Consider the following 26003-nt stretch of genomic DNA (forward strand, 5'->3'; position numbering starts at 1 on the left):
TCCGTAAAAGTAAAAATCGTATTTAGATTCTGAAAATTTACAAAAAGAAATGGAAGGAGAAAGTGGATGGGAAATATTTCGTGCCAATATTATTTTGCGATTTGCGACAGGCAAGATGCATAAACCGAAAAGTCCGCGAAAAGGAATGCGGTTATCTCGGACCTGTCACGTGAATATTACATATATCGATGTCCGAATGGCGTAAAGTTGGATAAAGTCTGCATTTTTTCTTCTGACGAATCCAATAGAATTTATTTTGGAATAAAGTACCTTCGTGCATGTTTGGCTTCTCGCATTTTTGCCCCACACGTTAAAACATCTGCCTTTTAGCATAAAGCGAAACGAGAACCGAACTCGTAAAAGTTTTTATTGTTAGTTTCGCCCACCTGTCCCTTCGCAAACCTTAACTATATTTCATTCAAGCTAAAATATTTTCAAAAACTAATTGAAAGAGTTGTATTTAAATTTCACGGCGAGAAAAAAATTTAGAGATTCTTAGGAATTTTCGAGATGTTATCAATGCTTGTGAAGACTTTATTAATAGCATGAAGGTTCTATTAAACATAAAATGAAGTGTGAAAAATGTAATTAATTTTTCAGCGTCATCACTTTCTATGGTGAGGAGTGTCTCTTTAATGAAAGATTAAAATGCGCGAAGGTTTGCAAGATTGAATCGCCATAAAGAAAGCGAATTATCATAATGGTAAATTACCTTCTTTCAATCGTATAATTGTCCGATAACATCGTTACGCGGAGGTTCTGAAGTCGAGTCGGCCTGGCGCGAGTCTGCTGCTAAAAGGAAATCAAGATTCTCCCGAAAACAGATAAACTCGACCGCAACATTAATTTTCAAGACGCCCAATATGATTATCTTAATTGCAGCAGAAAAAGTTCCTTCTCGTTTCAATTTCGTTACGATTCAACATAACAAATTGCATCGAAAATTGTTTTGAAAATGTAATACATCAAAAATTAAATTCTTTTACATTTTTTTTTAAATCACCGACATTTGCCCCAATTCCAAAATTAAAAATATATTTCATTAATTATGTAGACAACTATCAGAAACAATATGAAGAAAACAAATAAAAGGAGCCAAACTGTATATAGAAAAGCTTACATACACCTAAAGGTTTCAAAATTAAATATTTACACTGTGCTACTGAAGCTTAAGTTTATTTTTTCTTTATGATTACAGTAAAACAGAGAGACAGTTTTTATCTGAAGTTGGATAAAAATGTTGCAAACAATTGATAACTAAAATTATCCGATGTCGGGAAATTTTTATATATCTCCGCATAAAAATTATCCGCCTCCAGATAAAAATTACCCTACCACGGATAATTGTATTTTTCAATTGCCTGCAACGTTTTTATCAAATTTCAGGTAAAAAATATCTCTGCGATTTCCTGCGATATAACCAAAAAGTTCAAATTGCTAGAAGAACTAGGGGAACGGTAAGCCTCATATGTTCTTTATCGGCGACAGTAGAATCTGGAATGACGGTTCATAGTTTACGTACCGTGAATGATTCGACTGGTATATATATAAACGTGGGAACTAGTTTGCGGTGCTTTTGGAGTGGAAAAGAGCTGCTTAGACTAAGAGTACGGTATACGCGAATTCATAACGATAGCGAGTTCCACTCACGGCCAATCAGCTAATTACTAATTAGGGTAATAATTGCACCAGGCGATTGTTCGCCATAGCGGCTTGCACGCATCGGTGCCCATTACCCAGATGACGACGTAAAACTCGGAACCAGAAGGAAGAATCAATGCATGCAGATTACTTATAAATGATATAATTGTAGTACAAAAAATAAACTAGCTCAACAAATTTAAATTTGCAATTTCCTGAAGAAAGAAAAAACACAATGGCTGGGACGAGGATTAAAAATAAAATAAAAACCAATATTACATCACATTAAACATTACGCCAAGATTGGCGTTTGTTTCCAAGCGAATTCCACAAGCAGTGTACCCACGGATATTTGCTCTCTGTGACTGCACTATGTAGAGAGTTCGAGTTCTTATTGCGAGTAGAAACCGAGGGTAATTAAACATTTCAATCTTATGGTAACAAGGCGAAGGGTTCAATTGACAGCGGGTGGTCCGTATCAAAAAGAGATAAAAAAAAGTGCATTGCTTACGCTAACAATTACCGACCTAGCTGCACAGCAATTATCTCGTCAAGGACTTTGCTAATTTTTCGTTAAGGGTATTATATCGGCAGTGGTGCACAACATTTTGATCAAACTAAGAAATTTTACATCAACTTATATAAGTGGGATCATTACAACTTCACGAAGATAATTAGTACACCAATTCTACTTTTGCTCTGCAAGAATTAAATTTGATTAGTCGAATTATAACAGGCTCCTAAAAATGTACTTTCGGAACATTCGATGATTTTTTAAATATTGCAGAATATACGTAAATGATATATAATTTCAGTTATTAATTTAACTTCTGATGGAGATATGAGCACGATAAACATTTGATAGAAATAAATGAAATACAACAGCATAAATTAATTTAATTTCCTAGCAGTCATCTTGAACGTTAACATTGGATTCTAACATCGAAACATAACTAAAAAGTTTATCACGTACAAATATGCGCGAACTGTGAGCAGACAAGATGAATACATTTTCAACTCTATATGGTGGAATAAACTATCCTTTTATATTTTTGAATTGTGTCTTCCATTTCCTTCTCTCTTTCTAATGATATAGAGTCCACAGACTATTTCCCAACGTCATCGTCTAGTCACTGTTTTATGAGCGAAGGAGCATGTGCAACTGAATTGTCCTCGACATTTGAACATACTCTAGAATGGGTGCGATCAGCTTAATGAATCTAAATTTGAATATAATTCAAACCTCATTCTAGGAATCAAAGCTCAATGGATCTAGTTGCGATTCGAAACACAACAACTTACGTAAACGGAGAAATTAATAATTCTGGATATATTTTATGCCTTTGTTTGCCATATTGATGGTACACAAATGCAGATGTATTATAGAAGAAATTAGAACTGAAATAATTACATGAAACAAAATAATTTCCAATGTAGTCACTGATTAGCATTGTCAGGATTTGAATCTTAAAAATCGTAGTCTTTGTTAAATGGTTCCCAGAATCGCCGGGAGGTATCTCATTGAAACAATTTTGCATGAAATATAAATTAGAAGTGGTGCAGCCCTGACTGTTCTAAGAAGGGATATAGAAAGATAAATAGCCAGGTTAGGCATGGTTAGGCATGGTTAGGAGGGGGTTAGGTCGTCTCAGATAAATATCGCCGTGAGGCTGACCAGCCGTCAGTTCCAGTATCTATTTATCTAGTTGGATAGGTAGGCTCCCCTTCATAATCTATAAACTATAATGCTCCTTTTATTAGCACATCAGAATAAGCTCTAGTTTCTTATCATAGCCGCCAGTCGCAATTCGCTTTTTGCAGAAAATTTCTAGCCATCTATAAATAATCAAGATAATACTTTAAAAGATACCATCAATATAAAAGGACAAATGCGTAAGCTGATTTTGCAAATTTAAGTCCTAAACCTATAATAATTCCTAAACATTTAAAAAATGAAAGTATTCAAAAATATTGATCAATGTATAATTTTTTTCAGTGTGAACAGCAAAATACTTATATAGCTGATACTTTCAAGATTTAAAAACATTTCTTTGGATTCAAGTTCTTCCAAGCAAACATCATAAGACAGGGTTTTAGTATATTTTGTCACACATTTTTTGAGCATTAATTAATAAAAAAAGATAAAATTTAATCAATTATTTATTAATTTAATTAATTACGCCTTGGTGGCGAAATCCCATATAATGCTCCTGCACATGCAATAGGGGTTCACGATTCGAATCCAGGCTGATGTCGTTTTTTGTTTTCAAGAAACACCAGGCTAGACACCATGATGCCAAGTCGGATATAAATAACCCAACAAAAATTCACACTAGTATTCATCAACGAAAACAGAAGAAAGCATTGGAATGGAGAATATCCTCTCTCCAAGGACATTCGAGATGTTCGATTGCTAGGACGACCTTAAACGGCCATGGGCACTGGCTAATGGTGCGAGCGCCAATGTAGATTATTATTGCTGGATCCGCGAGGGTCTTACATTGTATGCACGTCGATTTCGCGTATCGCTTGAATCTACAATGTTGCTTGGTCAATAGTAGCCTGCAAGCGAGCACCTATAGTAGAGATCGTGCCGATGCCCAAGATTACGCCCGATAGTCGATTATCCGCTCTTGAAACGCGCAATTTCAATAGCCATTGCTTGACAACGGGATTATTAATGCGAAATGGGTTAGCTGGCTTCCACATCGCGAAGGACATCCGGTTTGTATAGTATATGGTACACACTCTGCATCCTGAGGGCGCTTTACAAACATTAAAGGCAATAAGGGCGCAATCTTTACTCGTCAGTGACAGACGGGATGCCGCCTAAGGAATTTCACCGAGCGAATTGACGTCATTCATTTGCCTTGTTAAATTTCGAACCTGAATAAAACTCCCCCTTCCAGCCGCATGGTGATCATTCGTAAAAGAAAAATCTTTAACTTTATATCTCTCAGTTTAACATATTAAAGCCATAAATCTAAAACCGTTTGATCAATCTTCAACCAATTGATATCCACTCAAACAGAAAAAATCATCGCATCAAGGAATCTATAATGATCTTTAATGACCGATTGTAAATTCTGCACTCAGACGTCCCCAGCTTCGTGCCGCAGTTGTCCCTGAAATGTCTCTGGGTCGTAAGTACACGATGAAAATGACTTGCACTTATGTTAGATCGAATCGAAGCAATCAACCGGAGAGAGGAGAAAGAAGAGGAAAATTGCAAAATTATAAATGACCCAACTGGTGGGAGAAACGAGGCCGCCATTTTTCATACTCAAAGCGATTAATTTATACATTTCGAAAGAATCTTGCTCAGTATTAATAGGACTTCGAACAATTATCGTTTCAATAATCTGAGCCCTCTTCTCGAATTTACGGAACACATAAATTCAATTCCTGTAGTTAGCATAATCCAGTGTTTTCTTCGAGAAATTTCAAATATAATAATCCGACAGTCCGCGCTGGGGTGACTTGATCAACTAATGGACGTATAAGTCCTTCTTAATGCGTTTCCCTTTGGAGATTGACATTAAAAGCAATTTATCTCGTTCACTCAATTTTATCGGCTTAAATGCACAATACTCTCTTCTGTGCATTTTGCGCATCGATCTCTCACTTGAGACTCAATCAAGCGTCCGTTTCGTCCTCAGGTCGACAGCGATCGCCTCCTCGGTAACGGTTTTTTATTGCATTCCCATTGCTCGATATTTATTGGTCAATACCGTCCGCGCCACTTTCGCATGTTGCATCATAAAGTCTTGCTTTCGAAATCTCCATTCTTTTGTCCGCGACGACACCTCCTATCAGTGCACTTCTTATCGAAAAGGGTTGATCAGGATCAACACCTCCGATTCATGTCAAAAAAGAATGGACAAAAGAATGGACAAAAGAATTATTGAGTGTATCATATTGGTCCCTTTCATATCCAATTAATTTTTTTATTTCAAAACAAGATTCTGCTAAAAAAAATGTGATTCCACTTTCCGTCTGGTGGTAAAAATAAGCTAATTCGTGTGATAATAACCCATAAGTCGTACTTCTCTTACTTTCCTTTCAAGGTCATTATGGACACGAACGTCTCTCTTGATGCATACAATTGCAATTTTCTCGCAAATTATGCTAGTCTATGTAATTTCTTTGTTTTATTTTTGTTAATGCTTGTGAAATGCTGAAAGTGCCTTTTCACCTTCGCAAAAGCTATCGTCGTTGTCGACATTTAAAACTAGTTCTGGGGAAGACTGCTTTGCTTCCGCTCCAGATCGTTTCCGACCGAAAGACCCGTTCGATGGGTAAATAAAGAGATGGTTTCATTAAATAAGGGCTGTTGTAAATAAAGCAACTGTTTAACGAGCAGCTATTAAGCGGTTCATATTGATTTATGACCGATCAACTAGTCATTTATATTTCACCGAAGAGACAAGTCACATTAATTTATAATCAATCATCATTTTTACTACAGAACTTCATTATTTTATTTGCACATTACTGAAAAATAAAAACTCTAATCAGAAAAAGAAGCATGTATCAAAAAGAAACTAAAAGTGCACTGAATAAAACGTAGTTTGCGAAAGTTAATAATCCTGAAAAACCGTAAACTTTTAAATACAATCCTTGTGAACTTTAAAAGAAACGTTTACACAAGCAATCACAAGTGTAAATAATTTTCTATCTGAGCCTAAAATTATACTAATAGTAAAGTATTATCTATGAATAAAATAAAATTCCTCTTAGAAATGCAGATTATAGATTAGCTATATAATAGAAAGGTACTGATTGATACAATTAGTTAGAAAGTAGTCTGGCAGTGAATGAACGGAAGTATAGTGATACGTGCGTAAATGTATTCTAGGAAGACCTTTCGCTTCGGGTCGTGACCTTAAGTAAAACCACTGTAATTCATGCATCGACCAGTAATAGCAATTTAATAAGCGTTACCATTGGATTCTCAGGACTCAAATGCCTCCGGAGCCTGCTCATCCATAAGTAATCGTTGCACCTGCGGTAAGACGTTTCACGAACAACGAAAATTTCACATCCGGAAAAAGTTTTCCGTTCGCTTTTATACAAGAGACTAGCAACCCTCTTTGTTCGCTAAATTCGAAGGTAAGACAGATTTTTCCGTATCTTCAAAGGATCAAATCCACACGTACAACTATCCACAAAATTCTCAATAGCTGAGAATAAAAGGTAGTTCAGAAACATTTTACTTGAGAAAATAAATACAAGGTGCTTCACTAAGTTATACTGCCAAAATAATAGTTCAACTTCGAAAAGGTTAATTGAATGCCCTATTACTTCTTCGACCTACTCAAGTAATAATCATTATTCATTTTATGTATAAACCCACAGGGCTCTACTATTACTTTTTAATTATATTATTAAATCCCACTCCATTCAATAATTTTTTTATTCAATAAAATCTCGCGTAAAATGAAAATCGTAAAATAAAATATCGTGTAAGATAATATAGTTTCGACAAGGTCGGCTCTGGTTTGACAGAAGAATGTTGAAAGCTAAACAAACAAAACATTGGCTATGAAAACAAACCTCCTAATCACTGGGAAAGATAACGTGTAATTTTACCTGAGAAAAAAACGAGTAAGAGACGGAATGATAACAATTTTCACTGATTACTGGTTGCGTTTTGAAATATGTAGACAGAGATTTACTTTAAATGAACTATTTGAAACAATAGTGTCATTATTTCGAAAAAGAATGGAAAGAAGATAGAAATAGCAACGATTTGTTCATGAAGCATGACTGATTATTTACCGTAGCATAGCAATATATTTCTGACAGTAATGTGTAGACTGTAGACCTATACCTTCTATATTACTATTTCGCTACATTTGAGAGGGTAATTACATTGCGGTGGAATACTATAAGATATTATTGATATTTCATAACAATAATTATCTCGTGTAAAGATAATAATTACTAACAATGAAAGGTAGGCATTCTCCTTTTTATTAGGAATTTTTCTAATAACTTCAAAAGAGAGTACTTTTTAGTACAGATTGAGCAAAACTCATTATTTAATAGCCCAGTTAGCTACTCGAGTTTCACACGAGTTTTTCTGCCATTGAAATTTCTTTTAAAATGGTTTTGCATATTTCGCATATGAGATGACAATATATTAGTTACCTTAAGGTGATACTTTAGATAATAACCAGACAATAGATAATATAGTTTCGAGAAAATTCTCCCAGCCCCAAATTTTTATTTGATTATTTGCTTATTTAGGAAAGAAAAACAGAAGCTTAAACTTGAAAACTATCATTCGAAGATCTAAATGAAATCAGAATTATATTGTTTGTGTAAATTAGAGTGCTTTGGCCTTAAGCCAATAGAGCATAAACTGGAGCAGATCGGGAACATGAACTGAACAACTAATCGGTACTCGTATCGAACATCTGTAATTATGCATGAATAAAGAGAGTTCTAGGCTGCTTAAATATTTCAAGTAAACATACAAGAGTATCGCGGCATCAAAGCAAAGGCCTTTTTTCTAGAAATCAGGCTCTATATACTTTATACTCTATAGATGAGGCGGAACGAGACAATGAACGACCTGGAAAATAATATTGCGCGTGAGACGTTTTGCGAGAATGTGAGAAGATTCCTTAAGAACGAGGATGGTTAGTTAACGGTTATTGTCGTAAAATTTTGTAATATTTACTTCATGCAAACAATATGATGTACCACTATTGAAAGTCAATATGATACAACTTGGTAAAATAAATTAGTATTTTTTAGAATACGCTAACATGCATAGAATAGAAGACAAATTTTGTTAGGAATCGAACCCGAGAGCGTGCTCTTCAACCAATGATAGGTATGATGGAAATTTGAACCAAATCTTGCTAACGGTATTTCATTTATATTCATTGTAGGCTTTAAAAAAATGAAAGCACAAAAATAACATTCGATCCTGCTTCCGAAATATCATCAAATCAAACTTTCATTTTTGTTTATTAATTTTCACAGGGTGACTGTTCGCGTAAAATGATCATTATTTGACTCAAAATGATACATGTGTGCATCTCTAACTCAAGGCTGTCTTACATGAAGTACTCTCCACTGTTACCATTATTGATACACTGCATTTTTTTCTTTTAATCCAGGATTTGTTTACTTCAGTTGAGTAAATATTGTCTGAAGCCAAAAAAAGCCATGCGTCGACTCAAAGAAATAATCTCTTTGGTGATATTTCTTTGCAATAAATGTTACAATTTCAATTAAATCGATTCTTTAATTTGATAAATACGTATATAAATGAGGTATGTAATTCATCCAAGTACGAATAAAGTAATTTAGGTTTCTTTGAATGAAAGAAATATTTTTTCCAGATAAATAATTATTCATACAATTTAAAAAATATATTCATCCGATGCTAAGAGTTCACACAATTATTGCAACACAGAAAAAACAGAAGATAAACTTTACATCGATTTCCGACGAAAGAAATACATGTTTTTTTTATGAAAGGCGCGAAGTTGGCTAAACAAAACTTTATCGCTACAAAAAATTTCCTGCAACAAACTTTATTCTTAGTTTTTTCTGTGAATTGAATAATTATATACATTTAAAACATATTACAAAATAAATATATATAGATCTATTTCACTGGAAGAAATCGTCGGCCGAATAAACAACCTGTAATTAATTAACTCGAACAAGCAACATTTGTTTAAATGAAATGTTTATGGAAATCGCTGGGTTCGATAGTAAAGCTTCAAATTGTAACATTTAGTAATTCAGGGTAAAGGCCGTTAGGAGCTGCACGGCACATTAGTTCATAATAGAAATTAGTTCTCTAGGTTATAACTTAGCCGCAAATTATTACCATAGTTATTATAAAAAGATTTGATGATTCAATTATGTCACCTGATACTGCTATAATTTCTCTGTTCTCAGCATTAGCACTGACTGTGCTTGAAATATTTTAACAACTTTTGTTTATCCCGTGAGTATAAAATATTAATATAAAAATAATATTATTATTAATAATATTAATTTAAACTATTCAAATTTAAACCACGGTGATATGTTTGTACGTCAATGATAAATGTGCCGCATTTTTTTATAAATTACGTTAATTTAAATATAATACTCCCTTTTCTCTAAATCAAGGTCTTCGCTCCTTCTATCAATTAATATTTTCTTTTTTTTACAAGCTTACTCTTAAGCCGTAGAAAGCACACTTGTGCGAAAATCACACCGGACGAATTTTCAGTTTGCTGGCTATTGCGCAGGTACATCTGCAGAGGCTTATCCCCACTAGATTAAATATGTATGTAAAATAAGCATAATATATTCTAGATGTTTATTATGTGTTCAATATTTTAAATATTTAGCATTAACATTGCAAAAAAAAACAATTTACACCAGTGTGCCTGTAGAGGGTGCGTGAATGGAGTGTGCCCTCCACGGGTTAATATTTCATAAATACTCTTACTGTTTAACGCTAAAAATTTACTTATAAGAAAACCCCATTTCTTTCATTCCAAGAAATATTTGGCAAACTTTAGAACACTAAAGAATAACATCCAATAAACTTTGGTGCTGACAAAAGTGACCAATAGTTTTATTTAAGGACTTTGTCTCTTAAAAAAGAAAGTGTTATATTATTTTACTGTATTAAAAAACTTTGCGGAGGAGGAATGTGGCCAGGAAAAGGTTACCAAGCAGAAAAAGATGTATACACAGACAATCTTTTATTAAAATTTTTATTTAAAAAAATTTAGTAATGTGCTAAAATGCATCTCATTGACTTATATGTAACAAGTCTTCTTGACTTCTAAGTGGCGAGTAAGCCTTGTGTACAAATAAAGGTAAATTTGATTAATAAGTGGAAGTGAATAAAACACTATTCTTTAAACAATATAATTAATAGAATTTATTGACCTTTCTTCGAGATATTCTTTTTCGTCTAACTAAACTCTAAATAGTCTAAAATCACTGTAGTCGTAGAAAACGTTCACGTCTCCGAAATTTATCTTCGTTAATTTAATTTGGAAGTGTCGTTGATGTGGAAGACATTAGTTGTGTTGAAGGCATCTCCAGATATTGATTTCTAGTCAATAAATACATCGCTAATCATAATTATGAAGCGATTTCTTATCCTAGCTTCATCTAATCATTTGAACAACATCCATCAGTGTGCAAAGCTTGGATTGTCGTTTAGTTTTTTCTATTAGCCCGAAGTCGCAATCACAGAAGCTATAGTTACATTCGCTCCGTCTTGGATTTGCAAATTGTAACAGCTAAGCTGTGTACTGTAAACATCTTCAAGTGCGTTAAAGTGGGAAGACCTGTCTGCTGTTGAAGATCGAAGCTAAGACCGTCATTTGAAGAGTCTCTTGTGTCGGATTTAAACATCTTTTGACTCATTCCGAAGGTAAGATGATGTTCTGAAAGTTTCTGTTGTGCAGAACTTCAGAGTTAGTTGTACTATTTATTTTCATATGCAAGCGATCGCAGGTAAATGGGGAAATATGAGCACTAATTTTAGTTGTCCATTCAATCGAAACCGCATATGCATGTCACATGAACAACTAAAACAAGATAAATTAATCACTAGCTTTTTTAAAACATTTACTGTAACAATTAAACAAAAAAAATAGCCTGGGTGCGATCATTATTTTTACATTGTCAGAAAACAACAAGCATAACAACATTATATAAAACAATACTTTGAACTTCTGTTCTTTTTCCTTGCTTGAATTTCCACCAGTGATTAACGTATCTCCATTAGCACGCTTCTTTGCCATTATATGACAATTTTCAATTCGGTTTTAAGTGTATGAAGTTAGGACATAAAAAAAGAAAATGGGTGACAATACAATATAGATATAACAATATATATATATATATGTGTGTGTGTGGTTTTGTGCGTGTGTCAATTGGAAACGATTCAGACACCCCTCACTGTTTACGTCTCGATTTCCCCGCTTTAGTAAAAACGATTTGCAGGCAAACCCCGACACTGAAACTAAATCTCGGCTCTGGTGGATTAACACTTAAATATTACTTAAAACTTAAAGGACTTGCGGCTCATGACATTATCGATTTTCTTTTAATGTACTCTGATTGTAAGTAAAGCAACAAAATGCATACTAAACCTAAAACGACAAATAGCACAACTTTTATATACGAAACTTTATGTGCTACAAAATTTTAATAATGTTCTCAAACCAAAAAGAAGGTTATGATATCCGAAAATAATCCAAAATTACTTTTGACACTTTGCAAACAAATGGAATCAATAAATCCTTCCGACAAAACCTCATTTTAAATACGAGCTATAGTCATCATCTATTGATTAATTTTTATTCTGAGAATTGAACGTTCTAGGTTCTTTAGGGATAAACTTGTATAATTACATTTTATGTATGCATATATCATTCAAATTAAAATATTACTCACGAATTTTATAAATCCAAAGATATATCAAATAAACGCCTATAACCTTGGCGTTCCGTTTGTAGACTTCCCAAAAAGGCCTTTTTCGAGTATTTGGGAGCATTTTACTCAGACATACGATAATGCGACTTGATTTTTTTCTTATGGGGATTTTAATTTGCGCTAAAATGAAGAAGTTCACCAAGTTTTATGAAGAAAACAGCTAGGTAATGTAACTAGAGCCCAGAAAAAACAGGGTGCTTATTTTGCTTGTAGCTCATTTGTTATGATCTCGAAATGAGATATTTTTTTCTTAAAATAAGAATACTTCAAGTGTGAAACTGTAACATGAACATGGCTGCATTCTAATTCTGCGGTGTCTTATCTTTGTTGCAACTCCAAACAACACTGAATTGGTACACTTTTGTCGATGAAATACACAGCCAACCCAAAAGTTGTTCAGACGAAAAAAAAATATTTAAAATTAATAGTTCATCTTCTACAGTAAATGTACATTGCAACTACCACTCTTCAAATTGAATTCACAATTTAATCAGGTATTTACATATAAAACTTGATAGCTACGATGAAGATTATCTTAAAGGTCAGTGACTAGGACTTCTAAGTATAACCATCTCAATAATATTTCAAAGACTTTGTATCAGAGCGCGTATAATCGGATTGAAGGCTTCGAGGTGCACTTCATTTTTTCTGCAATGAAAGTGAAGTATCCTCCAGGATGGAAACGAAGGTGTAGATGAGTCAGACTCAAGTAGCAGAGACGTAACAAATTTCTTGTAAGATTATGCTACTTTCTTCGCATCGGGTACAGTATCCAATGAAAGAGTGTCTATTCAATTACAGCGCGTTTTAAAAGCGGTTTAACTCGATCCGAACATCACTGCATCGGATTCACGGGAGCGTGGATACCGCAGATCCGCTAAAGATCATTATCTGGGATTATAAAATGCAAAGTGAAGGACGATTCATTAAGATGCAGGTTTCAGTCGCTGTCTTTCCCTTCTTTCTTCTGTGTTCTCTCTCGAAGAGCTAAGGCTAAGCTAAAAGCTTGCACTCGGAGCAAGCGTTAAATCGCACCGGGGCATAAATGTCTCGTATATTATGCCCGGGAACGCGCGATTTAAAAAAAAATACAACGGTAATCACGATCTGATATTTTGTGAGAAGCGGAAGACGTGTAACGAGACTCATGCATTTATCGCGTACGCGGAATTGCGTATCGTTCACTCTATAGTCCTCAAAAGAACTCGAGCACTTGTTTCTTTCGAGGGAAAAACTGTTCATGCCGTCGGCTGCTCTAGACGTGAGAAATGAACGACCGCCTTGAGGAAACAGTACACCTTGGAAAACCTAACCTCCATTTTTCAACTCATTTAATCTTTACTCTCAATCTTTTCACGATCTTGAACTCAAAATTTCATTGAATAATAAACCAAATCGGTTTCTTGTCAATCTCTGATAAAATTCTATATAGGCTTTATGGTTTCAAGATCAAAGTCAATATACGATCTATTTTCGAATCTGACAGCTAAGTATCAGATTAACACAAAGGCCTCTTCGAGGTCGCTTTCTTTAATGTAGGTTAACTTTTATTTTTTAATTTTATATAGATTATGATAATAAAGCCTATTTAAGAGGGAAAAAACTAACCTTTTGTTTCACCACCCATTTAACACTAACCTAACCTAACATATATTTCGCTGTTTAAAGCAGAATAGTCGACACTTTAGAAATTACTGTTTAAATATTCCTTCGCGATTTTTCTTCATTGTTGTAAACATACCTTTGTATTAAGTAAATTGGAAAATTAAAGCATGAATTCCATAAGTTGCTGACATCAGATTCCTTATAGTTTGATAAAGATACGAGTTATTGTTAATGTGATGTGCCATTAGTGATTGTGATCATTCTCATTTTTCGTGCAGTATCTCTCTTGTAGTGATAAGTGCAGACAAGTTATGATTTTAATTTTGCTATTTTGACATATTTAGTTTTCTTGAAGGTTCAAACCAAATAACATTCCACGCCACTTCACATCACTTATTCACTTCACTCTGCACAAAAAATACTATCTCCGAATATAGGACTGACACTTTAAAGATTGCTGCCAACTGATATTAACGTCAATCTTTGTTTATGTATTCACCCACTCGTTAATTTGAATAAAATCATTTAAAAACATTTAAAAACCAGTACCTGTTTGTAAAACCTCAGGATCCCACCTGTTGATTCTCGGAATTTCGCCTCTGGCTAGTCTTCTCAGAGTCGGAGCGATTTAAATTATCCAAGGTTCTTGTGAGAGATTAGCACTAAGTCGCGGTAAAACCAGTACAAATGATCACCAAAAATTAGGAAATTTTCGATGAAGCACCAAAACACCGAAGCACACACGTCACACAGCGCGCTCTCAAAACCGGCGCGTCGTTCTTGGTGATCACGATTCTTTTGTGCAGAATCGTTATCACGTTTTTGGTGCAGAAATTTGATGATGCGATGCGCCGAATATCGACGAAACGACTTTTACTGATTTCGATGACGACGTCGAGGACGTCAGAAACGGTATCATCATGTTCTAAAATTTACACACACAACCGCCACACACCGCTCCGGGCAAGCGCCGATAGACTACTGGCTGGACCCGAAGACAAACGATCGCGATACCGAACGGCACTAGCGAAAGAGAACGAAGATCGCCGAAGAAGGCCCGAGCACAAGAAGGTATGCAGGCGGCGGAAACCAAATGCTTGCAAAATGGAGCATTATATTTCAGGGAAGTCAAAAAAAAAAAAAGTTTAAAAAAAGGTTTCAACAAAAATGGTTTAAAAGAGGTTAAGGACCGCAATAAAAATTATTTTAGAAATTTATATGAAGAGTGACCACTCAAACTTGAAAGAAAATCCTGGCAATTTAAATTACATTTTCCTCCGTTGACTTTTAAGCCTTTACAATGATAATTATGTTATTCTAATTTTGTAATTATATATAATGTACATTATTGTAAAAGTTATTTCAGACTTCGCAGTCCAAAGTGCTCTCAAAACAGGAGAAATATCGGATGATTTAAAAAAATACATGCAAATAATATGGGAATAGACCTTTTTGAAAAAAAACATTAAAGTATTTACCATATTCCTAAACTCTCAAATGCAATTATATATTGGATTTTCAACAAATTAGTGAAATTTGCACCCAATAAATATGAATTTTAAACGCGCAAAAATAAACTTGAACAAAATACTTGAATTTTCAACAAAATAAATAATTTTTCAACCAAACAGTAGAATTTTTTACATTTCAACAAATTAATGCTAAGGAATTATAGTTAATTGATGTCCAGGCCTTAAAATGCCAAAACAATTTCACACATCAAGGTACTATTGAAGCAAAATGTATATTTTTTAAGTTACTGAAATACATTTTTTAGCAATAAAATAAAGTAACAAAATATTCTAGACGGCGATCAGGTTATTATTGCAAACATGCTTTATTCATCCACACAGTTTAATGTATACATTTTTTTAAATTCAGATTTTCCTTTAAACACTCGGTTCTCCGATTTTTTTAAATAAATTAGATGCATCTGGTGTCAGGCAGCATCAAATAAAGTTGTATCCCAATATCTCTACCAAAAGAACGTCATTTTTAAAACAGTATAGAGTTAAATAAATTGTTTATTTGTAATATTTATTTTTTAAGTTATATATGTTCATTTATTTATGATACTATTTATCAATACATATTAGGAATATATAAAAGAAATTTTCTTCTGTTACTTGGAAAAAATTAATTTTTAAATTTTTCCATTCTCTAAAACTTTAGAAATAATAACTACATGCTTCTATAATTTTTAGTCTATAATGTAGTATAGAAATAATTTTATTTTTGGTCCTCATCAAGTTGTCATTCTCACATTTTAATAAATTCAGGAATGGAAATTCCTCTTAGACAATTTTTTAAAATGTTTTCACATCGTCTCTCATATTTTCATAAATTTTGAAATAGAAATACCTCTAAGTCATTTTTTTCTTAATGTTTTCACGTCTACAATGTAGAGTTCTTGGATAACACAGGCTTCTATAATTTTATCAAAATTTTATATTTGAAAACCTATACTACTATCGGCGAGAAAATTCGAGTCCTCTGGCTTTGACGTTGAATAAGTATGTGAAGAAAAAATGGTAGGTTAACGAAAGAGATATTATTTTAAAGGTGCAAATGTTGTACGTTTAATGAGCCGAAAAGTAATAATCGAAAAAATTATTTGTAGCTTGCAGATCTGAATATCTGATGAAAAGAAAGGAAATTTGATAGCTTTTAAAAACTGTGAAATTTGAAGCATAGTTTTTTATTGAAAAAATAATAGGAAAAATCTGAAAAAATTCATGGTGGTACATTAAACATTTCTGAACAGATTGCCGTCTAAAAATTTGCAAAATATAAATAATTGTTCGTTTTTTGTGAATAAATATGTGACCGTACTATATTCAGTTCTAATGAAGATAATGAAGTGATTTAAATTGTAGGTAGTTAGTTGAACGATCTGTAATAATTTACAATTTGAAGGAAGTATGTGCTTCTTGTTTGATTCGTACAAATTACGATATTTGAAATCAGTTTTTTATATAGGAAAGCAAGTGCGAGAGCCCAGCGTGGTGCCGTTTTTTCAGGGGATCGTCCTCGGTTTTCCTTAATCCGACCTACCCAATTTGTGCCCCCGAGCCTCTATAGTCTATCTGGCTTTCAAATTCAAACCCTTTCCCTGTGTTGAGGAAAACCGAGGCCGATCCCCTGAAAAAACGGCACCATGCTGGGCTCTCGCACTTGCTTTCCTATATAAAAAACTGACTTCAAATATCGTAATTTGTACGAAGAAAACAAGAAGCACATACTTCCTTCAAATTGTAAATTATTACGGATCGTTCAACTAACTACCTACAATATTTAAATCACATCATTATCTTCATTAGAACTGAAGATAGTTTTTAAAAGCTATCAAATTTCCTTTCTTTTCATCAGATTTTCAGATCTGCAAGCTACAAATAATTTTTTGGAATATTACTTTTCAGCTCATTAACGTACAACATTTGCACCTTTAAAATGAGACCTTTTCATTAACCTACCATTTTTTCTTCACATACTTATTCAACGTCAAAGCCAGAGGACTCGAATTTTCTCGCCGATAGTAGAACATTTTTTTTTGTTCACCCCGTAAAATTTAATTTATGATCCCTATCCATTTTTTATCCTCATATTAAGTTCAAATAATCTGTTCAATAAAATTCGAGAACTGAGTGTTTATACTTTAGAGTTTAGAGGTATATAAAATTTTTATATTTCAATAAATTATTCAAAATGGAAGTCCTTCGGTAGGAATATGGAACATTTTTTTGCTGTAGTTCGATTTCAAATACACAAGTAATGTGTGAAATGAAATCCAAGAACCGAGCAATTAGGGTAAAATTATAAATAAATAAATAATGTATACATTAGAGTGCGTGCGGGTAGATTAAAAGTAGCTGAAGGGTTCGTTGCAGTACAGAAATACATAACCAACATTTTTGCCGAAATTTTGTTTTTTTTTGCACCAAAAACTTTTAAAACATCTTAATTTGGTATAAACCAATTAGCTATATGCCATATAATTTCAAATGTAAAGTTAATTATCGCGATTAGGCTATGTAGTTTCGTTTCCTTATCGCAATGAATGGAGAGGAGCTAGTAAATAATTTTTCATTTTGTTTTTTAAGGTGACATGCAAATGCAGGTTTGATTGCCTTAAATTGTATCGTAAAGAATTTGAGATTCTCTTCGAACATATAAGTTAATAAGGCTCATTACTGCGCATTACTGCTCATTACTACATTTAAACAAAAAATTGCAATGAAAAATGGTCTTTGAACACATTTTGCTTTCTTCTTCTGCTTGGTAACGGTTTCCTCCTTCTTAAAGATTTTTAAATACAGTCGGCATAAAAGTTCCAATCAAATTCTAACTTAAAATCTTCATTTTCTGAAAAAAAAAACATTTTTAAACCTTTTTTCCCGTTCAATTTGGAGTTCTTATACAGATTTGTGTTTCTCTTTACAAAAATAGAAATGGTCAAAAGATCGAAAGAACTGTGAAATCTTTAAAATCTCTTGAGATCTCTGGAAATCTCTTTTTTGGGGAACCGGGAAATAGGCATGATCCAGCGGAAATAGGGATAATAATGAAGAAAGAATAACGTAAGATGTATGCGTTCCCGCTGAAAAACCTATTTTGTCGACCCTCAAAACAAAGATGTCAACCCTGAGTTCTACCTGGAAAAGGTCAAGAACTGTTGAGCTGCTGAATCCTGATTCTCAAAACCCAAACCAAAGTTTATTATATTTGAATTTTATATGATAAATATTTTCGAACATTGCAACAAGATTAAACGCACTAACGAAACAGTGAAACAAACTGAGTTAAAACAATAATTACAAAATTTTTGTGAAACAGCTAGTCCATTTTTTTCTTGTGATATGAGAACTTGTGTATCATGTCAATTTTACGAGATAAACGGGGTGAAGTGGTAAAAAAATGCAATTTCCCAGGTAGGAATACACCACCGGCCCAGTACTGGCTTGTATTGCTTGGCGGTACTAGCGTGCCAGCACTGGCGCAGTACTGACTACCAGTACTGGGGCAGTACTGGCAAACCGCTGGCGTACGAAAATGCCGGAGTTAATTTTAAAAATGATAAAAAATTATTTAATTGTTTTAAAGACCATCCATTCATCATCATACGACTGCATATCGTCCGAACATTATTTATATAAAAAATATAATTTTCAAACTATTTATTTAATTTTAACACCCACTATTTCTATAATCTGAAGATATAACAAAAAAGGTATTTAAGAAATAAATAATAATTGACTGCGAGTATTTTTTCAATACATGTTAATGGCACTGCTTAGAATGAATACATATATTACATTTCTAAACATTATATATTACAAATAAGCTAACCACTGCGCTAAACCGACAAGTTAAAACTTGATGAAAAGGCCATCCTCATAAGCTACGGTTCAGAAAAGTTAAAATACCAAATTTTGAGCTCTCTTTTTCTAATTATTTCTTAATATTCGACGTTATGTAAATGTAAAATACACGAACTTCTAACAGAAATATCAATAAAATAATTATTAAATAAATCATTTAAATCGACTACAATTTTCTTCGTGTAATATTTTTTTTTTCGCGTTTTCGAACATTTTAAAAGTTCTCATAATAACACTTAATGAGCATTTAAAATTTGTATCGACAGAACTTAGAAATTTTACCACCTTGCACAACAATTTTTTTAATAACCATTTTTTTTAAACCTTCGTGTAACGTTTTGCTTTTTAGGTGTTTTAGACTATTCTACAACGATTAAGACATACATCCGATGTATTTTTTTTCTGAACAATTAAAATTTTTCATGGAGGTGGAACTTAGAATAATTTCCTTAAAAAAAGTAACAGAAAAAAAAATGTTTTCACCTTAATTGTATAGTCAATTTCATGACATTTCAAAACACCCTGACAACATTTCTAGACGTGTTTTTTTTTAAATTCTATTTTTGTACTACTGGTATAATGCCGCCCCGGTTGTGCAGCCAACGTTCTGCCAGTACTGAGCGAACCACCGGCTGTCTGTACTGATGGGTAGTATTGGGCCAGTACTGCACCGGTGTTGAACTCCGACACACTACCGACATTTCCACCTGGGTTCTGGTAATTGCTTGAAGTGTTGATACTGACTCTGGAAGCCTAGAGCACTTCAAACTTTCATTAAAAATCAGTATTATTTGGATGAAATATCTTTTCTACAGCAAATCTTGAAGAGAAGTTCTTTGATAATAACGTAGAAACGTATGCCTATGAAATCTATGATTAATTATTTGTTGTGATAAAGCGGAAATCTCTCCGTCACTGAAGTAATACTTTGTCCCTCATTAATGACTCGACATCAACGAAACTTACGTCATTCCTTATGAAAATAATAATTAATAACTTCAATAAAATACTCAAGCTAAGAAAGTGTCAACTACCAACATTGTGCTTAAGCATAAAATTACAATGTGCATATTATTAATGTTTTGCAGAAAGGATTACACAAATATTTCCAACCACTGGAAATAATAAGCCGAAGGAGTGAGGGACACCTACATAGAAATAAAATAATAATCGGAAGGTGGTTGCAATTTCTACTTTTATTAAATAAATTGCAACAATCACCGTACCAATCGTGATTTCATCTACTCTACTCGTAGGCGTAATCACGCAAAATTTTCTCTTTGAAAAGCACTTTCAACAAGACATAGTTATAATTTATAAAATATCCCAAGTCCAACTAATTTCCTCGATAAAAAAATCTCTCTGCGTATATTCAGATAATCGTCACAGTATCATGTACTAAAACTTGTTACTATTTCATTTTTTAATAACAGACCTTTCATCCGGTGAAACATTGGTTTTGTTCCTAATTATATGGCTGAAAACTCTTTCATACGCCTCTGCTACTGCTTTTATCCACATAATGAAAATAAGCATAATTTCAGCAGGAAATCTCATAGCAGTTCTATATTTTTTTGTATCCATCACGCGAGGACTTGGAAAAGGCAAGTGAGCATTCAATAATAGACAATTTCCAAGCCAGCCCTTAGAAGGAGAGAAAGGTGGGGGTGTCTTCACCTCGTCTGCTAAATTGTTTGCTTCAATGACAAAATAATTCTGACAATATAATACTTAGATTGCATCTCGAATCAATCATAAAAGTTTATTGCATACACCCACTAGTACTCCAAATTGCCTAATGGAATTCGAAACCTGTATAGTATAATACTATTAAGAATACAAGCGCGTGTCCTCGCCCACGCTGCGCACGTTTCCTCGCTTAGTGCTATTTTGATGAGACTCGCATATATTAATAAGCGACAATGTCCAACAAGACGTTTTAATCATGAAACTTCGAGCATACAGTCTTTGACATTTTCTGCTTCATCCGGTCTTTCAGGGGCGCATTCTCATAGTTTCACGCCAAAGAAACTATTAATCTATACTCAAGTTAATTGAACGGCTGTGAAATTATTTTTATACGAAAGTTTAAGCAGATATATTGTGTAAGATTTCAATTTAAAAAATCAATCTTCGTGTACAAGACTAATTATCAGGGTGTTTCAATAATACAATATATTTTCCTGAGATTAATGTAACTGATAAAAAAAGTTTGAACTATAATAAGTACACAGAAAATCGCCGATCCTCCATTGTACACCGAAATCGGTGTTCAAGTGATTCGCAACAAATTTGAGCCACACAGATTCATTCGGAGAATCTAGGGGAAAAGCAAAATTTAGACACTGTTTTTTCTCATCCAGAGCAACGTGAAGTGTCATCTATAAACTGTCAGTCACCTGTCAAGATGATTTTTTCGGGCGTTATTTGGGTGAAATAGATGTTGATAAGCAGATAAGTTATAATAATAATTACTTAACTTTTAAGTTTCCCCCATTTACCAGTGACTATTAGTGTCTTGGAATAAAAATTGTACTTGGCGTGATATAATGTTGAATTCTTAGGTTAGTCAAAACCTACATGACATTCAAACCACCAAAGCCGGGATGTAAAAACTAAGGGCGTGTTCGTCTTCATCTTAATTGATGCCTGTTCGTTCGAAGAAATTTCCTTCAGATTATCTGTATTCAAAAAAGTGAAGTTAGCTGGTGGTTAAAGTGAAAATACCTAATTGTATATGTAGTCGGTCATGACTTTTTCTACACATCCCAGCTCTTGTTTAAATATCGACGGCCATGACTAACCTAACATTTGGAAGTTGCATTAGGAAGTGATCATCTATTCTAAGTGACTAGTGCACACTGTTAAATGAAAGAAAGTTGAAAATAAGGCAAATATTATTTCAATTAGTTTCCTTATTAACAATTATTTAGTCTAATATCGCAATGCAGATAGTTGCTTTGACGGGTGTTCGGGTGGCTGACAGCGCGGTTCAGCACTCCCCAACTCTCGGCATTGAGCCAAAATTCACTCTCCAAATGATACTTTCCCCTAGATGCCCAGATGTGCACCTATGTTCAGAGGAATACATTTGAGACTTGAAAATTGTTTCAAATTCTCATTGGCAGACCAATGAAATTTGAGCAGCAACAAATTTAACACCAGCTTTTTTCTGTGTATAAATCTAGAACTACAGATTTACTTCTAGAATTGAAAAAAATCGCCATTTAAATTAATATTACAATTTTTAAAACAAATTTAAGCTCGCTTAAAAAAATGTCCTGACTTTTCCTCGAGTTACCCTAACCAAGAAAATTTCCTGAGATTTCCAGGTTATCCATGTGTGTAGACACCATGAATGAAATACATAAAAGTTGAGATTTCTTCATTTATTTGGAAGCTTAAACATCTGTAATGCAGAAGAAAGTAGTACATGTATTTTTCAAATCTTGTTCAATTCTTAGCTTATAAAGGAAAAATTTTCAAGTACAAAAATTAAGTCAACAAAATAAAAAAGTGATTTGACCCGTACTGCTAAAAAAGTTAGAACATGAAGATTTATTGTTCAATAAATTTAAAAAAATTCCATTTAAAAACAAATTACATTCTAAACAGTGCGTAGGAAAATATGAATGTCGTAATTTCAAATGTAGTAGTTATGTATTTGTTCAATTTTTCTGCATTGTGCAACCCTTTGATACACTTTTGGAATTTCTACTTTGAGATTGAGTACATGTATAATTTGAACAGGTATTCAATTTAAAAACCTTTCAAATCAAAAGCATGAAATTTTAAAAGCATATTAATTCAAATTAATCTAATCTAAATGCATCCTTATTTAGTAAAATTCTTGATAAGAAGCTTTTGTATTATTTAGTTTTGATCAATTGGAAGATGTTGAGCCTATATATAATTTTATATAGCATTTTAATTTGAAGATAATGTAACTTAAACTAAGGGATAGTAAATTAGACATTTGTTTATTTCACAAACTTTTAATAAAATATAAATTATACACACTATACAATATACGCGACTGCCGAAAAATTGCGACCATATTAGATAATGTGACTCGAAAAAAATTTTAAACCACTAAGGGCCGGGTGATCTACCTCTATATAAAGTGTCAGATAGTATTCCAGCAGAATAAATTTATCGTACGGTTTATCTGACAGATAATGATTTCTGGTTGATCCACTGTATTTCATGTGCTAGATAGTTATCCTTCAGTTACATAGAGAGATATAGGAAATACTAGTACTTTTCGCGTTTTCAAGTCACTGACACTTCAGTGACGTTGACGCTCCGCAGAAATAACGTCACGATTATATAACAGTGTTGCTGCTGTGAATTTGTCATATTATTAATTAGTAATAAATAGAAGAAGCGCACTACTTAGTCTTTCTGTGAAGAATAAAGATATGTGAATTTTCCAGCTCATGAAACGAGAGTTATTATTCACGGTTATTATACATTATTTTAGTTAAATTCGTGGATTTATGAAAAATTTCCTCTGAAAAGAACACGAACAAAATGTTATTTCGAAATTGGAGTTTTTTATTTCACTGTAGTGGAATATAAACATAACCTCTCAATCGAGCCTCACAACTTTTTCTCGTGGTCTTATTTTTATTTGATATTTTATTTTTTATTCTGTCACGTCATAACTAAACATCTGAAATGTGATAACTTTGAAACATGAGTTATTATATACGGTTATTATATACATTAAATATTTTTTTAAATTTATAGGTTTATGGAAAATTTCCTCCGAAAACAACACCAACGAAATGTTATTTTAGAATTGGAGTTTTTTATCTCATAACTTTTTCTCGCGGTTTTACTTTTATTTGACATGTTATTGTTTATTCAGTAATGGTATCACAAAAAGTCTAAAATTTGCCAACGATGAAGCAAGAGTTATTATTTACAGTTATCATACATTGATTTTTTTTAATAAGTGTGTTTATAAACAATTTCCTCCGGAAACAACGCTAACGAAATTTCATTATAAAATTAGACTTTTTTATATTACCATCGAGGAATATAAACATAACCTGTCAATGGATCCTACAAACTTTTTCTGATGGTTTTATTTTTATTTCATATTTTATTCTTTGTTCTGTAATTTCATAACAAACCGTCTGAAATTTGACAACTATGAAACAAGAGCTTCGCGTGCGTAAAGCGTAGAGGGCTTTGTATTTATAACGCGATTAGCAATTTCGACTATTTCTTTAACATCTTTGTCGAAATTATCACCAAAGTCAACATCGTAAACATTTCCGAATTCCATTTTGACAGCATTGTCTAACCTCACTTTTTCTTTATTTCGTGCTTATCTGCTAGATAAATCCGTTATTAGATTGCCCTTTGGCACACTCGTTAAGTGTCCTAAACTAAAGGTCAAGTTCGTTAGCCAGCCACTTTGGATGAAAATTCAAAAAGTGGGCACATTTTGAATATTTTTTAGATCACTTTTTTGAAAATCACAAAATTCTCTGTAGGGTTATTTATAGTATTCAAAAAGTTGAACAATTTATCTCAACGACTTTTTTGAAAAATCAAAAATTACCAGAGTTAGAGCATTTTCAAAATCCAAAAAAACAAATTAAAATGAACATTTTAAGCCAAACAACGCATGATACGAAAAAAAGTCAAGAGAAGAAAAACGTTGCTTTTCGAAATCCCTACAAGATCATGATAACAATTTTTTTAATTTGGTCGAAAAGTTGAAAATTTCAAATTTGATCGTACCAAAAATTTTTGAAACATTTTTTCAAAATTTAAAAATTCTATGTACGGTTGTTCATAGTACTCAAAAACTCAAACAATTTATCCCTATGACTTTTTTCTATAAATAGAAAATCACCAGAGTTAGGGCATTTTCACAATCCAAAAAAAAAACTAAAATGAACATTTTAAGCCAAACAACACATGATATGTAAAAAAGACAGAAGAAGAAAAACTTTGCTTTTTAAAGGTCCTACAGGATTATGATAAGAACTTTTTTAATTTGGTCAAAAAGTTGAAAATTCCAAATTTGATCCTACCAAAAAAAAAAATTAAAAATCTACAAATTCCATTTTTTGGTTAAACTATGCAAGATACGAAAAAAATGAAAAAGCTCAAATTACACGCACTGGGAAAAACTACAAATTCATAATAAATCACATTTTGACATAAGTTGCGAAAAAATAAACAAACTAAATGTGTGGAAGACGGTACTCGGTACAGTAAAATATGTAATAAAAAAATGGTTTGCCTAAATAAGATTTAAAATTTTGATTTTCACATTTTTTTGATAGGGCACGCGCTTTTTACATTCACACTATAATGTGAACCAATCAACGCACGATATAAAAAAAGGTAAGAAAAGGAAAACGTTACTTTTTGAAAAACTTGCAAGGATTTTATAATTTAAAAAAAAAATCGAAAATTCATCTTTTAATTGCACAAAAAATACTGAATTATTAAATTCTCATCATAATAAGAAGGTATTGTTTTATGGGAAAACCGACTATCGCGGATTTCTTGAAATTTTCACTTTTCGAGAATCCCTAATTCCCAAAGAAACCGGTATTACGATGATGTCTGTCTGTCGGCCTTGTCATTATCGTCGTTCTCGTTGCAGTCTGTAAACACAGTAACATTTGAAGTAATTATTTTATTGAATTTCCCTTTGACACACTTTATAAGGATATGAAGAGAAAGGACGATTTCGTTAGCCAGCTATTTCAAATAAAAATGCAATAATTTGGAGCATTTTCAAAATGTTTAAGACCACTTTTTTAAGATTTGAAATTTTCATATAGTGCTGTTTATAGTGCACAAAAATATGAACAATTTATTTTTATGACTTTTTTTGATAACAACAAAATTACCAGAGTTATAGCGTTTCCA

General features: G+C 32.9%; 1 protein-coding gene across 1 annotated transcript in view; it reads right to left on the reverse strand.

Moving 5' to 3' along the window:
• Nucleotides 1-14674, reverse strand: part of LOC117169222 (protein Shroom) — a 245016-nt gene extending 230342 nt beyond the window's left edge. The window contains exon 1 of the mRNA XM_033355479.1: nucleotides 14272-14674. The gene's annotated coding sequence lies outside the window, so the exon portion shown is untranslated. The remainder of the gene's footprint in view (nucleotides 1-14271) is intronic.
• Nucleotides 14675-26003: the final 11329 nt, after the last annotated feature.

Source organism: Belonocnema kinseyi, chromosome 3 (assembly GCF_010883055.1).
Source record: "Belonocnema kinseyi isolate 2016_QV_RU_SX_M_011 chromosome 3, B_treatae_v1, whole genome shotgun sequence".
NCBI classification, from domain to species: domain Eukaryota; kingdom Metazoa; phylum Arthropoda; class Insecta; order Hymenoptera; family Cynipidae; genus Belonocnema; species Belonocnema kinseyi.